The sequence below is a fragment of the Protopterus annectens genome, chromosome 7.part1 (assembly GCF_019279795.1).
Source record: "Protopterus annectens isolate FY-2018-M chromosome 7.part1, PAN1.0, whole genome shotgun sequence".
NCBI lineage: Eukaryota > Metazoa > Chordata > Ceratodontiformes > Protopteridae > Protopterus > Protopterus annectens.
Genome location: NC_056740.1, coordinates 367,701,494 through 367,719,281, shown reverse-complemented (window position 1 = coordinate 367,719,281; position 17,788 = coordinate 367,701,494).

Sequence of the window (17,788 nt, the reverse complement as noted above, 5' to 3'; positions counted from 1 at the left end):
TCTGTTACTTCACCATTATTGTTGTTTTCCATAAATGCATTTATTTCTTTTAATAATCACTCCTTAAAACCTTTTAACATAGTAACATAGGCTGGGATTCTTTGAAAAATTATCATATCATCTTTTTTCACAGTCAAGCTGAACAAAAAGGCATTGTGGTCAGAGAGTGGACATGACTGTATTGCAACATCACTTATTTTAGAGTAAGGAGTGTTAGACACAAAACTCTTATCAATATTAGTCTGTGTGCCAAATCAGAAAGAATAATGAGTGTTGTTGTTTTTCTTTCGGCTTTTTCCCAGTTAGGGGTTGCCACAGAACTCCGGTCTGCTAATGATTGGCAATCGATTTTTACGGTGCCGAGGTGCCAGCCTGATGCCCAACCTTCAAAGAAGGCATGCCCATTCGCGCATGTCTTTCGAACACCACTCGACCATGGGAAGGACATGCAGACTTCACACAGAAGGCGCTCCAGCCGAGAATCGAACAAAAGAACCTCTTGCTGTGAGGTGACAATGCTACCGCTGCACCACCGCGGCTTTTCTTCGGAAAGAATAATGAGTGTATTGAAGTGAATTTTGAACTCTTAAATTATGTATGTCTCTAAAATTCATTGAGGCTATAAAACTGTTTACCTTTTTAGCTTGTGTCATTAGTTTAGCCTTACTATTTTTAGAGGTGTCTTCATCTGATAACAAGCAATTGAAATCTCCCGCTAGAATAATTTCTCCCTTTGCATGTAAAGTAATGAGATCCAAGTATTTCTTCACATATTTAGTTCCTAGACCAGGAATCCAATATGAGTTTACCAGTGTGAAACATTTCTTATTAACTTCTAGCACTACTAAGCTTAACATTCCATCTTTATCTGAAAAGGTATTTAAAATTTTAGGTAGTGTACAAGTATTATTCCATAGTATAAGAGTACCTCTCCTTTTGGCTTTAAAGCAGGAATCCGTGAGAACTGTAAAACCATTAAATGATAATTTTAGCAAATCCTTCTACAGCAACTGGGTTTCCTGCAGGAGAAGATTATCTGAGCTCTGTGCATTTTAATGAATTTAATTAAACCAGCTCTTTTGACCTTGTTATTTAAGCCATTAATATTTAATGATAAGCATTTATATATCATCATTTGTTAAAGTTATATTTAGAGCATCAATAATACCTTCCAAGTATAATGACTTGAAGTAATTCATGAAGTTATGTATCATGGATGAGTCAAAAATCTTTAGAAACAAATTCTGAAACCAATAACTAAGAAAACATACATACATGGAACCTAAAGTTCCAGGTTTAGTAAATAAATAAATTAATTAACCACCCTTTAACACTATCTCACACACCAAAACCATACATAAATAGCTTCTGCTTTAAATGTAGTATATACAAAAAGTAAAGCATTTCTAAGGTAACTTAAACAAATATGAAAATAAAAAGTCCATCAGGTAATCACAGTGGATTTGTATGTAATATTGTGTAAACCACTACTAGGTATTGGAAAATAAGGAGTCAGTTTCACCAATTAATCTAGTTGCTTTATCGGCATAAGCTTCTAATACCTATATATTTTATACCTGTATTACAGTCTCTTGTGTTTATATCTATAGCAAAACAGAAAAAAAAGGGGGGGACCATATGTTGGTCTATTAATACTAATTGAACAGAATAAAGTGACCTAGAACATTTTAACAATCCATTCCTACAGTGTATGTGGTCATACAAAGATAAGAATCATAGTATCATAACTATCATTGCAACTGAGTCTTTAAATCTGCATCAATGAGAATACCTATTATAGATTAAAGTTGCTTAAGCATGAAAGTAGCAGAAGGAAAAGGAGACTCAATCCTATATATATCTTTGCATTCAGAATCTTAAAGAAATTGGTTAAGTAGTCAGATATTAATATATTATCATTTAGGACATGCTATCAAAGCAAAGAATGGTATCCTGTCAGACTACAATGTTTCAAAGCAACAGACATACAGTAGCATTAAAATGCAATTTTCCCTCATTAAACTAGTAAAATAATGACTCCATTAAAGTCCTAGCTTGTTAAAAATGCATATTTAAAGTGATTCCATACCTTTAGATGCATAAATGATAATAAAAAAAAAAACAACCAAAAAAACAGTTACTTTTTCTTCTAGTTTCATTTTCAGCTTTACTTCCTGGTTTCTGAGTCATGCATGAGTTCAAAGGTCATGCAATGTCATCACTCACTGTATTCTTACTTCCAGCTTCTCTAGCTTGCTGCTAGTGCCCTGTAGATGCTTGTGCACATGAAGAAACAGTTACAGAGGCTTAGAAAATGCATTTTTGGCAGGAATTTCAAACAGCTATGTTTTCTCCATTCTAAAGAAGCATAAAAAGTGCATGAGCAACCTCCACTGTGAAAAAAAAAACATGACCAGCCCTTCTCTAAAAATGTTGGGAAAGTAAGATTTTCCCCATAAATCAATAATTTTCATCCTTTAAACTAAATTAGGTTAAGAATTAAAATTAGAACATTTAGTTAATGTAAAGCACTGAATGTTGATATATTACACTAAGAAATGCAGATTTTAAGTAAAGACATATATATTAATCATGATATGAACAGCTTTCAAAAATGTCAAGAGGAAACAAAACTATCTTCAGTAAACCATCTCCCAAGGGCACTTTTCTTATGGGGATTCCATACAGTGTAATCATAATAGACTAAACAGTAAACTCTAAAGTGTTACCCCACCACTAACACACATGAATGCTTTACTTTGGAAATCATGAATTAATAGTAAGATAGCATGACTTTTGTATCCCAAATTAATATAAAATGAAGTTCACTGCGTCCCGGTTATAGTAAACATATGGTATGAAAGAAGAAGAAAAAACAAAAAGATATATAAATATATATATACATATATATATATATATATATATATATATATCTATATATATATATATATATATATACACACACACACACACACACACACACACACACACACACACACACACACACACACACACACACACACACACACAAGTATGTACATACAAACACACATACACGCACACACACACACACACACACACACACACACACACACACACACACACACACACATATATATATATTTACACATACACACATACATACATGTATACATACATAGATATATGCCTATGCAGAATAAAGACCTTTGTTTTGTATATGTATTCCAATAAACTATTATGTAAGATAAAGACAATGTACATTTGCTTTGTGTATATATTCCAATAAAACATTAAGTAAAGAGTTCTGCAAGAAACTATTTAGAATTATTTGATAACAATCCTATTTGTCTTTTAATTTTTTATTTGCACTTTCTTTGACAGTCCATGTGTTCTTAGTTGCATGTCTTTTCAGACTCTGTGTAGACCATTCCATGTCCTCTATATCAGACGTATTTGTTTCTTGTGAATAAAGTCCAAAGCCTCTGACAAATAGCTAAAGATCTTCTCACCTTCTGGTAAAAATATTTTTATCCTGGAGAGAAAGAAAATTTGTTCTTTGATGTTAACTTTTTTAAGAGATTTTATCAAGGGAACACATTCTTTCCTTCTAGATATGACAGACAAAGTATAGTCATTGTCAAAATGAACGAGTTTGTCCTTTATCTTGATGAGAAAATTATTCCACGCAGACTTCAGACCCAAATCCTTATCTTGGGAGGACAAAACTCTAACAATGATGGATCTGGGGTTAGGAGAAACTGTTGTTGAAGCAGGTTTTGCTAGAGACAGGTGAACCCTCACTATACCGAAGGTAAGGGCTTTAGGAAGATTTAGTGATGTTGGAAGCCAGTTATTAAGAAAGTGTATCATATCAGTTCCCTCTTCCTTTTCTGGTACTCCATAGATTCTAATGTTGTTTCTCCGTGACCTACTTTCTAGGTCTTCCAGCTTTTATGTTAGTTTTGTATTCTGTTTCAAAAGAAACTCATTTTGACTTTCACATTCTATCAGTCTGCCATCCATATCTGTTACAGATTCCTCGATAGAAGCAATTTGTTCAGAATGATTTCTAGCCATTTCACTAAAAATGTCCAGCTGCTTACTACAGTCTTGTTTAATAGTATCTATTTTATTCCCTAGTTTGCCCATTTTTATAGATAGTTCTTGAATAGTAGTTATTAATGTTGCAGGTCCTTCTTTACCACACTGTCCTGATGAGAGTTCTTTGAGTTACTCATACTTGGATTTCTTGAGGAAAAACTTCTTGACAGGAAAAAAATAATAAAAACTTATGTTTAAGTACTAATGTTTGAAAAATAATAAAGGACCTATATTCACAAATCCTCCAATATACTTTTGGATTAGTATTTCCAAAAATTAGATTAAATTTCCTGTCAGAATAAAAATTGTTTTAAGCAGAGCTAATGTTCATTGCTGCTAGCAGTCTGACATCTTGGCCATGCCCCGATTATGTTCATTTTTGATTAGTGACAAATACCCATCCATGATGGCAGTTTCAGAAGGATTTAAGGTGAGGTTGTTCTCCTTCATCCAGTGACATATTGTAGTGACGTCCTTTTCTAGTTGCTCATGAATTTGTTTGGAGGTCGGACATTTTCTGTTTAGGATAATATTCTATGTGTATAGGACAAGTGAGAAGGGATGAAGAGTATCGGAATTTCATTTATGACTATGGAAAATGGGATGGCGTCTAGAATTGAGCCTTAAGGAACTGTGCATCATGTGAACCTAAAGCAGTTAAACTGTGCAATTCTTCCCCTGATAGGCACCACCTATAAACAGTGCTGTGCCTATGGCTCCATTCAGTATTTGGGTGAGTTTAGGTGGAAAACACTAGCATGTTTATTTTGAGGTTGGAGCAATGCCACAGGGACACAGGAATAACATGCAAATGTTATAATGGCATTGGCCAGAGGTCAGGATCAAGCCTTGTACCTTTTGTATGGGAGGCAAAATCCTTAACCATTACATCAACTGTGATTAACCACCTAATGAAAGAAATTAAGGAAAGATCTGAGCAAAAGAAAAAAAATATTGCAGGCAACTTTTATATTAACTTCCTTAACCTCAAAAAGCAGGACATGTTCCATTTTCTTTTACAAAACACATTTACTCAGCTGATAAATTTACCCCATCTGCCTTATCTTTACAAATACTAACACCTTTCTAGACTTAGTAAATAGAAAATTCACATAAAATAATGAACATGTAGTGTATTACCAAAATAACTAGTGACCACCTGTCTAGAGAAGTGATCTGTTCATCAAATCACCCAAAATTCCATAAACAGTAAGGTCTATAAACCCTTTTACTGAAAGCAAGGAAAGAAAGATACATCAGAACATAAAATAACATTGACTAGACAACCCTGTACCTTATTTCCAACCCAAATTAAACTGTAGCTGAGCTTATTTCCCTAATTTATCCAGTACTTGACACAGACTTCACATTAACGCAAAGATGCCTTAAAGGTCAACAATACCCATGGTTATCATCTGAGCTAAGAATGTTTTCATAAAACAAAATCAACATTTGGGGAAAAAACTGAAAGGATCAGGTGTCTCGAACATTCACAAAACATGTTTTTAGCCCTCAAGCACCAATGCTTTGTAAAAGCTGAGGAATCACAATCTAGTAACCTTAGACATAAACAACTATCACATCCGAGCCACGGCTTTTCTATAAGGCAGTTAAAGATGTAGCATACTTAAAATAACAACTCAAACAATTCAGTCACCTCTATAAATTATTCTTTAATACAGAATTTCAAAACATTAAATAGTAACTCCCAGAATTTTACTCACACCTCATTCAAGTGGCAATAATCAAATCACTCAAAAACAAAACCTTCACCTCCTTCAGAAAATGCATTCTCCCCATTTTACTTCCTGTCAATATTCTCCAAAACCATTAGAAAGCTGTCAGAGAAATTAGGTACCAAACCAAAACCCAGGCCAAAAAGTTATTCATTCTTCCTTCCTCTTCATAGCACAGCAGCCCACCAATCAACAAAGCCACTGACACACATCTTTAATTTATCCCTAACTACTGGTATTGTTCCACCTCAGTTTGAATGTTCCATTATAATCCAACCAATGCTGCTAAGTCACATTCAATTCTATAGTAGCCACTGAACAGCCACTGCATACCTATCTCTAAAAAGCTTTGACTATAAACTCTGAAGAATTTCAGTCAATCTTACTACTCTGCCAAAAACACAAATACCTTACAAAAAATATTACATAGGCAGTTGTTAAAACATTTGAATAAATACTATATACTCACTGATTTCCAGTATTGTTGTATAACAGAGCAAAAAATACATATGGTATCTATACAGTAACTAAAAAAATATCTGTCTAGCAATTTCAACAGTAATGGCTCTCAAGCTTAATTTACATAGACTTTGCCCATGCATTATGTAAGTGCACATCACAACATACTGCTAAGCAAACTGAAAAGCTCAAGTTTCATCTCCAGCACTATAACATAACTAATTAATGGGGTGCTGCACTCCTGAGACTGCCATCCTTTGTATGAGATGTTGAACCACGATCCCATTTGCTTAAGTTGGTAGTAGCTCAGAAGGATGTAAAAGATCTCAGACAATAGAGCAGGGGATGTTCCCTGATGCCCTGGACAAGTTTCACCTAGAAGTAGCATAAATAATATTTATTTAATATTTAATATTAATATATTTAACTTTTAATCTAAGAAAATTCATGCACATAAGTAGATTAAAAATAGAATTAAAAACTTCTTATCTAACTTATGGATCTGGCCCTGCCAGGACCCTACATAAACTCTCCCCTCTTCTTTAATTCTAATAACATTCTTTACTTTTTTATAGCTCTAACTTACATGTATTCTCAGCTATGGAGTATATCTGTATCACTCAAATATATGATATATCAACCTGTACTTCAATTTAATGTTTCATTCTCTGCTACAATCTATGTAAAAATTGATGTTTCAATTTTGTATTTCTTTCATGCTATGTAACAACTTATCTATTAAGTTATGTTTCAGTTTTGTTTTTCATTGTATTTGCCATGCTATGTAACAACTTATATTTCATCTTTGTTTATATCATATCACCAGCCTCTTACTGTTTATTTTTGCTTTTATTGTAATGGAGCTTTTCTCCTTGGGTCTCCACTGAAAATAGGCTTTTGGCTCAGATGGATCAACCCAGTTAACAAATGTCAAATAAATAAATAAACTACCCTAGTGGGACTAATGTGGTCAACAAAGGATAAAGCCACGGTGGTACAGTGGCAGCGTTGTCGCCTCACAGCAAGAGGTTCTCCCGTTCGATTCTCGGCTGGAGTGCCTTCTGTGTGGAGTCTGCATGTCCTCCCTGCAGTCGACTGGCATTCAAAAGACATGCGTGAATGGGTGTGCCTTCGTTGAAGGTTGGGCGTCGGGCTGGCACTTTGGCACCATAAAAATCGACTGCCAATCATTAGCGGACCAGAGTTCTGCTGTGGTGACCCCTAACCAGGAAAAGCCAAAAGGAAAACAACAACATGTGAAAGTACTGCATAAATTTAGGAACTTGGTATTAAGGCCTTCATTACAGAGCTGTTTATCTCTCTTAAATCATGTAATCCCAATAGAAGAAGGTGTGTGTGTGGGGGGGGGGGAATAATTTCGGATGGCTTGGGTACACAAGTGACTCAGTGAATAAACAGGCTTTTCAAAAAGGGAAGCCAAGTAAACAGAGAATGTTCTTTTCTCTGTATGATTTTTATTCATTTTGTCATTATATTATATTATTCTGTTCATGCAAGACATAAGCAACATAGTCAAACTAATAGTTTACTTAACAGCTTGTATCTGTTCACTTACTGAAAGAGTGAATTCCCTGTAGCTAATGTAAGAAAAAGTGAGATTAATAGACCCACGTACAAATATATATATATATATATATATATATATATATATATGTATATATATATGTGTGTATATATATATATATATATATATATATATATATATATATGCAAACAATATTGTGAAGACACGATAAACAACAGATAATAAAAATTAATAATATCTCTCTTATTCAATTTGTACAATTGGTTAAGTTTTCAAAACCAATAAAAGACAGTGGAAAGCAGAAAAGGCATTTAGAGAGAATGATGGGAAATACTTAAATGGGCAGGAATAAGAAAACCATGATTAGACTCTGACATAGCCAGTGAATATGAAGATGGGATTGAAGGGAAAATAAAAGTAAAGAAGAGGTAACTCCCTTAAAATTATGGGCAATGAACTTCAAATCTTCTTTACCCTAACCTTGTTCCACAGCACATCCTGCAGCCCGAATCTGTCCAAGTTAACTGACACGTTCTGCCAGCTAACTGCATATCAACTCTCCACCAAGACTCATTCCTTCCTCTTAGCCTTCAAGAACCAACTTACCCCTAAAAAAAAAAAAAAAAAAAAAAAAAAAAAAAACTACCCCTAGCATCCAGCCTGCAGTGCAGTCATTCCTTTTCTGAATGTGCTCATATGTTCCACAAAAGCCCCAGTTCTGACCTACAGCAGAACCCTGTAGGACCTCATGAAATCAGAATCCTTCTAAATGTGTCTTCTCCACATATCTATTCTTGGTGGTGGCATCTCTACCTCTACCTCCTCCCTTCTCAATGTACCCCCACTTAACTTGATTACCCATGCCACCTCCAGTGAAGTAGTCATGCACCATCCTTCCTCCAAATGCCATCTCTGCTGTAATCTACTTCCCCTTGCAAACCCCTGTCAGATTACAGAGCTGGGTTGATGCAGTTTGTACCATTAGCTTGAAGACATATATAAGAGACAGAGTTAGGCAAACTTGTTGTAGCATAGTGAACACATGTATTTTATAATGATAATACTACAGCTGCATGTTTAATTGGAATTACTGGTAAGTGGTTCTATGTGTCACGTCAGTTCTATGTGAGTACACTTCAGTGAAAGATGTTTTTGAATACACATCATCATGTGTAGCATCTCTTTCATTTATCTTGACTGTGTGTGTGTGTGTGTGTGTGTGTGTGTGTGTATATATATATATATATATATATATATATATATATATATATATGTGTGTGTGTGTGTGTGTGTATTTTTGTGCGTGTGTATTGCATACATATATTACTTTAGCACCAAAGGCTGCTCTTTCATGTTCCATTATTTTATTTATTTTTATTTTATTTAACATTTGTCAACCGGGAAAGTCCAACTTGGAACGAAGCCAGTTTTCAGTGGAGGCCCGGGGAGAAATGCTCCAGACGCATGTCTTTGTAATGTGGGAGGAAACCAGAGCACCCGGAGGAAACCCACACGAATGCAGGGAGGACATGCAGACTCTGCACAGAAGGCACCCAAGCCGAGAATCGAACCGGAGAACCTCTTGCTGTGAGGCAACAATGCTACCGCTGCACCGCTGTGCCATCATTAAACTGAAATATCTGAAACCGTTTTCTTCTGTATACCCATTTTTAGGTTCATAGGATGTTACTAGGCTATTGACCTGAGGATATTTGCAAGTCTAGCCATTAAATCCCAGTATAATACTAGATGAGATATATCATTTATTCCCAAGGTTTTTCTAGCAAGGACTAGCCACATCCAGGAAAGAAGCCAGGGCAATCCCTGGCAGAAATTTATAGTTTCCCATCCAGTCATTCAGGTTGCACTTAAACAGTGTCATGGAGGTGCTCTGCTTGATATGGATTGGAAGCCTATTCCAGAGGCTGGCAACCTCTGAGAGATGTCTCTGTCTCTCCAGTAGGTCCTGTTTATGTTGCAGCCTAGATGGAGGTCCCAGGAATGGATGACTCTAGTCCCCTTTGACTTAAGGATGTGCAGCATTTCAATTAGATTTGGGTCAGAGATAACCCTCTAAACCAAACATAAGTTGCTTCTAAGTAGTCTATACACTACAGAGACAGTGACTTCAGTTTGTCTGTATAGGACATGTACTGGAGACCTGAATTTTCTTACTTAGAAAACTCTGAGGTCTCTCAAGTTGCTGCACATGTCTGGCATGGTACATAACAAAGGGAGCATTATATTCAATAATAGGCCTGATGAGGGGCAAGTACAGAGGAGTTATAACCTCTTTTGCACTTGAGGTGATGTCTTTGCTAATCAGGCGGGCAACGTAGAATGCCTTCCTCGCCACAGTAGACACATGGTGGTCAAACTTGAGGTCACAATCAGCTTGTGTTCCCAGGTCTATCACTACTGAGTTGGTATTTAGGGTACTATTTTTTATTTTATAATCAGCAGGGACACTGTTTTTAATGAAGGTAATGATGCTGCATTTTTTAGCATTTAGTTTAAGACCACAGCTTTGGCACCAATCATTGGTCTGTGTAAGCCCCTTTGGAAGTACTCTGACATCGCTAAGGAATTCAGTAATAACACCTAATTTGCAGTCATCCGCAAACTTGGTTAGCCACAGCTCCTCTGTTTTGGCCTGGACTTCTGAGAAGTATATGCCAAACAAGAGGCGGCCCAGCCCTGACCATTGTGAGACCCCACTGGTGACAGCTCTCACTGAGTCTTGTTTGAGATTGACTGAGTCTTGTTGATCTGTGAGCTAATTTGCAACCCACCTGACAACATAGGGGTTGATATTCAACTGGGTTAGTTTGTCAATGATACCTGAATGTGGGATAGTGTTGAATGCCTTTGCCGAGTCAAGATAAGCCGTGTGCACGGCTTTGCCCTCATCTGTGACTCTGGTCACATTCTTGAAGAAATCCAACAGGTTTAGCAGGCATGATCTGCCCTTGACAAAAATGAACTGGGATGGATCCAGGATTCGGAGGTCACCTATATCCTTATTTAGGCAGTCCATGATGATTCGTTACATTGTCTTACAGATGAGACTGGTTAAACTTATGGGTCTATAGATACCCATGTTTGTTGCCAAGCCACCCTTGTGGAGGGGGATAACAGTGGCTGCTTTCCATTTAGTGGGGACAAAGCCAGTACTCAGGCTGTGGTTGAAGAGAGTGCCAATGGAGTACTTAGCCCTTGTTTTAGAACATTAAGAATGCAGCCTGGAATGCCATCTGGTCCCATGGAGGCTGTGTTCCTAGCTTTGGAGACAGCATTGATGACTTGCTCTTTGGAGATGCAGGGAGAAGGAGATGATGAAGATGTGGTGTGTGGCATGCGTGGGGAGGATAGGGGGTGAAACTTTCACCAAAACTGTCTGCTAGCAGGTCTGCAATTTCCACAGGGTCACTGTGTGTGATGCCATCCACAATTAGTTCAGTACAAATCTGAGTCCTACCTTTTAGATTGTGGATGTAGCTGAAGAAAGCCTCATGGTTATCCTTGGCTATGGTTGGTAAATTTTTCTTATAGTTCCTCTTTGAAGATTTTATGAGTTGCATATTTGCTTGTTTATGCTGAGGAGGGTGCTATTCCAGTTCTGGGATCTCACTTTTATATTTTTAAGACAGCAGCTTATTTCACTTATTGTATAATTTATTAATGCTAGAAGTCCAACAGGATGTTTTTTTTTCTTGAAGATCTTGCTTTAATCTGCACGACTGTATCTACATATTTGTGAAGATGTTTATACAGGGCATCAGTGTATACCTTAGAATAGCTGTCAATGAATCACTTTAAGGGTCGGTTTACTTCGTACCTTTATAGAAAACCTACCTATTCTAACTCTTTGTTGCATTTTGAGAGTTGCCACCCTCTGCATCAGAATAAATCCCTTGTCAAGGGGGCAATACATGAGATTGGCCAGAATGGTGTCTGACCAGGATGATTTTGTTAAAGAATGTGATGTCCTCATGGGAATATTGCAGAAAAGAGGTTACCCCTTTAACTTTGTCAATGACATAGCTGAAGAGGTCAAATCAAAAAGAGTCTGGGTATTTATTCTACACTCTTGGAGAAGCCTGAAGGTTTGAATAGAACCTCTGGTTTGGTCAAAACTGACAGTTTTACTAGGGCATGTGTCCTGCCCTTCACTAAGGATTTTTTTAACATTAGAAGCATAATCTATGATTTTTGGACCATTTTTGTTTGGATGAGAAGATCAACAAAAGGTTGGGGGAAAACCTCTTGTGGTTTACAGAAAGGGCACCTCCTTGAAAGGCCTGGTGAAGAGGAAAAAGTTAAAGGCAGACCTAGGTGGAACTTTTAAATGTGGGAGGTGTGGACAATGCCCCTATATACTGGACATTGATTCCATTAGAGTCAGGAACTATGGTAAAATTACTACTAATAGGAAGTGTTAGTGTTACACCAAGGGAGTGGTATATATTGCAACCTGTATGGTATGTGAGGGGTACTATGTTGGGAAGACAATCAGAGCCCTCAGACAAAGAATATATCAACATAACTTTGATATACTAAAAAATAAGGAAACCAATGCTTTATTTAAGCATATAAAGGTATACCCGACATGTTATTTTAAATTTTTTGTACTTGAACAAGTAGACCTGGGTCCACGAGTGGGGCCCCAACAATGACTTCCTTGAATATTTAGAGATCAAGTGGCAGATTAAATTAAATGCATGTCAACCACCAGGGCTCAATGGCAAGTTATCCATTAGTTCTGCATTAAAACTAAAATCAGCTTTTTTATATGATTTTATTCAAGATCTGTATTTTAAATCATACTTCAATACATAATACATTAATGTCTATGTGGTTGGTAGGTGGCAATTGGTGTGTTGTAGTGGGCAGTTACTGTGATTATGTGTTACTGTCTTTTTAAACTGCTTAATTATTTTACAGGAAATGATGTTTGCTTTGTCAACCAATGGCTGTAAGGTTTAGGGTATTTAAATATGGCATTTTTTGTATGTTCTTGTTCTGATGAAGTCTTATGATTTTGACAAAAGCGCTTAACTTTTTTCAATAAATTTTCTGGATTTAGTGCTGCAGTGTTCCTTTGGTAATCCTCTTCATATATTTTTACTTGGTTTTGGTGTTCATTATTTCTAAGTCTGTTTTAATCATGAATGGAGGGGAGCAACCTGGTAGCACTGGCAGCATGGACTTGAACATTATTGCTCAAACGATAGCAACACTTGCATCTACTGTTGCTGGGCTTTCCGCTAAGGTAGAGTCACTTCTGGGTCAATTAGCGGATCATCGTAGTCAGGGGCTCAACAATACTGGTATATCGAGTCCTGACATCTCAATGATTACTCCAGCACAAAGGAGCACTAATTCTAACAATCACTCCTATGAACGAGGTCTGGCAGGCAGCAGTAATGTAAATGGGAGTGGACTAGCATCTAGCAACACGCTAGATGCACGTAATGACAACATGCCATCAGTTTCAGTTGAGCAATGGCTCAGGAACGGAATTATCTTTGATGGACAGAATATGAACGCTACCAACCAACACAGCAGTCTCGAGCAACAATTTTGGGTTTTAAGGAAGCTTTATTCAGATACAAACATTTGCAACTGGAAACTGAATATATGCACGAGTGTGTAAGGAGAGAGCAGATTCCCAAGGGCCTTCGGACATAGAAATATCTGACTGGGCTTATTAAGGACTCCCAGTTACATCAGGACTTAAAGAACTTTTTCAATAAGCAAGGTTGTGAGTTATTAAACATTTTTATCACTGATAACAATAAGAAAATGGCTGCTATTTTAAAGGACATTAACAAACTTGATACTGAAATTAAGTGTGATTTATTATTTGAACATAGGTTGGTTGAATTTAATAATTTATTTAAAAGTGTTGATAATGACTTGGTGCAATTGCAAAAAAGGAAAGAAAGAAAACTGCTCAGGGATAAAACTGATTATGATGAGGGGAGGGCATACCCTGACCTACCCCTGGGCCGACAAGCTAGGTGGGCTGAAAGATGTGAAGAGGTAAATGTAATTAATGAAGATGATGATGTGGTAGATTCAGTGGATGACAATGCCCCTTTAGAACTACCGCCTCTGAGGAGATCCCAGCGATTGATGAATCGGGGGGGGGGACAAGGGAACGGAGGATATGGACAAGTGAATTATCAGAATCAATGGAGGAAGGGGAGACAACAACAACAGTATTGGAGGTGATGAATGATACCAATGAAAGGGATGGGATGTATGAATGTAACATTGTGAAGAATCTTGAGCATGATTTCAGCATTTACAATTATAGTAGGACAACTGTGAGTACTGATTGGGCAGAACTGTTCTCAAAAGGGCTCACTTTTGTGCCAACTGGTAGTGACATTGTCAATATTATTTTGGAGTTTAAATTATTCACTAGGAAGTTGATTTTGGAACTCTTTTTTACACAAGAGGGGGCTGGACAATGCATGTTGCAGGGGAATCTAGGCTGATTAAATAGACCAAGTACTTTCATTCCCCCTATGCACCCAACAATACAAATGTATGAGACCCTTTGTGAAAATGAATTCAGAAAAGTGGTTGCCAAAAATAATAACAAAAAACTTCTTGATAATAATGAGGCCAATAATTTAACTAGGCAAGAATCTACATTGCTCCGTGATATTTTGGAGAATGATGAAATTAGGATTATGAAACCGAATAAGGGGGGAGGAATTGTTATCATGGATGTGTCTGATTACAATAGTAAAATGACTGACTTATTGTACAATGACACATACACAGAGGTTTCCAAAAATTAGTTGAATATATCCTACAGGCGTATAGATTTGGACATTGAGCAACTTCTACTCAATGAGCAAATTACTGTAGAAACTTCTAGATTTTTGGAAACTAAGCATCCTAGGATTCCTACCATTTTTGGAATCCCTAAAATACATAAAAGTATCTCTGACCCCCCCCCCCCCTTACAACCGATTGTCGATGCAAAAGCTTCTAAGACCTTCAATTTGGCTAAATATATTGACAACACTGTTAAGCACACCCTTGATAACAGAGATTTGGTGATCAAGGACTCCTGGGACTTTTTGTCTAAAGTTAAGAACAGTATGTACCACGAGGACTTGATCTTGGTCACCATTGACATCTGTGACCTCTTCTCAGTAATACCCCATGATGTTGGACTAGAATGGTTCTATGACTATGTATGCTTAAATAATACATTGAATCATGACACTATCCTTACTATCAGGTCCTGTATGGAAATGGTTCTGAACAACTTTATCACTTTTGAGGGGCATTTATTCAAGCAGGTGCAGAGGGTGGCAATGGGCACATATTGCGCACTGTCATTTGCTAACATTGTATTAGCACAGTGGGAAGACCTCTATGTGGTGAACTCTGAATTCAAGGACATGTGGGTACTATATGGATGGTACCTGGATGATATGGTCTTATTTTGGTATGGGAGCAAAGATGACCTGAATAGGTTCTTCGTTTACATCAACAACACTACCAATTTTTTGAAATTTACCATGACCAAGGACCTTGACACCTTGAATTATCTGGATGTTACTATTAAGAAAGATCATTTTAAGGGTAGGTTTACTTCGCACCTTTATAGATAACCTACCTATTCTAACTCTTTGTTGCATTTTGAGAGTTGCCACCCTCTGCATCAGAAAAAAATCCCTTGTCAAGGGGCAATACGTGAGATTGGCCAGAATGGTGTCTGACCAGGACGATTTTGTTAAAGAATGTGATGTCTTAATGGGAATGTTGCAGAAAAGAGGTTATCCCTTTAACTTTGTCAATGACATAGTTGAAGAAGTCAAATCAAAAAGAGCAGGGGGTATTTATTCTACACTCTTGGAGAAGCCTGAAGGTTTGAATAGAACCTCTGGTTTGGTCAAAACTGACAGTTTTACTAGGGCATGTGTCCTGCCCTTCACTACGGATTTTTTTAACATTAGAAGCATCATTTATGATTTTTGGGCCATTTTTTGTTTGGATGAGAAGATCAACAAAAGGTTGGGGGAAAACCTCTTGTGGTTTACAGAAAGGGCACCTCCTTGAAAGGCCTGGTGGAGAGAAAAAAGTTAAAGGCAGGCCTTGGTGGAACTTTTAAATGTGGGAGGTGTGGACAATGCCCCTATATACTGGACATTGATTCCATTAGAGTCAGGAACTATGGTAAAATTACTACTAATAGGAAGTGTTAGTGTTACACCAAGGGAGTGGTATATATTGCAACCTGTATGGTATATGAGGGGTACTATGTGGGGAAGACAATCACAGCCCTCAGACAAAGAATATATCAACACAACTATGATATTTTATTTATTTTTTATTTTTTATTTATTTTATTTTACATTTGTTGACCGGGCTAGTCTAGCTGGATACATGTCCTTTTTCAGTAGAGGCCCGAGGAGAAAAGCTCCAGTAATAACACAAGTAAACTCACTACAATTAACTAAAAATATTACATTGTAAAGAATATAACAAACAGTAAAACAAAAGTATATACATGTTAGTAGGAAAAAAAAAAATCATAGGTTAAATTGGCTGCTTGACATAGGTACATAAGGAGGAAGAAAAAGAATGGTAATAGTTTGTGAGAGGAGAAAAGAGTAGGATACTGTGAGACCTATTGGAGTTAATCTGGGTTTGGACATGGGCATAACCAGTGGGACTTGAAATATTCTCTTAGATTATTCTTAAAAAGATTTAGTGAACTCATGAGTCTAAGGTTATTGGGAAGGGAATTCCATTGTTTTCCGATAGAGTTAGCGTAAAGAGCTTCGCCGCCCCTGTTGTTAGATTTGATTGTTTGTACTTGAGTACTATTTGATGACCGAAGGGAACTTAGGTTGGTGTAGGGGGGCAGGATATTCATTAGTGAGGGGGTTTTGCCAGGTTGATTAATTATTTTAAATGCATTAGTAAGTTGATTAAATTTAAGAAGATTGGGAAGTTCTAACCAGCCGAGTTTCTTGAGGTTGAGGCAATGGTGGGTACGATAAGGAGTCCATGTTATGAATCTAGCTATGTGGTGGTAGGTGGTAGAAAGGTTATTGAGTTCACGTTTGTTGAGGAAGGAAAGTATCGGGGAGGCATATAGTAGCCTACTAAAAAATAAAGAAACCAATGCTTTATTTAAGCATATAAAGGTACACCCGACACATTATTTTAAATTTTTTGTACTTGAACAAGTAGACCTGGGTCCACGAGTGGGGCCCGACGATGACTTCCTTGAATATTTAGAGCTCAAGTGGCAGATTAAATTAAATGCATGTCAGCCACCTGGGCTCAATGACAAGTTATCCATTAGTTCTGTATTAAAACTAAAATCTGCTTTTTTATGTGATTTTATTCAAGATCTGTGTTTTAAATCATACTTCAATACATAATACATTAATGTCTATGTGGTTGGTAGGTGGCAATTGGTGTGTTGTAGTGGGCAGTTACTGTGATTATGTGTTACTGTCTTTTTAAACTGCTTAATTATTTTACAGGAAATGATGTTTGCTTTGTCAACCAATGGCTGTAAGGGTTAGGGTATTTAAATATGGCATTTTTTTGTATGTTCTTGTTCTGATGAAGTCTTGTGATTTTGATGAAAGCGCTTAACTTTTTTCAATAAATTTTCTGGATTTAGTGTTGCATTGTTCTTTTGGTGATCCTCTTCATATATTTTTACTTAGTATAGCTGTCAATGCTATCTGTGGAAACTGGAGCTTTGAAGTTGATTATACTTTTCCCTTTGGAGAGTATAGTTAGCTTTGGTGAAGTTTTTTAGCCTGATTTTTCATTTGGGGAGTTCTGGTGCTATTGCTACTTCAAAAATGACTGATTTGTAGTCAGATTTAACCAGTGTGGGCCCTACATTTCCGGCATTGCATTGGTCACTCATACTGGTGAGGACCAAATCTAGAATATTGGACCACTTGTG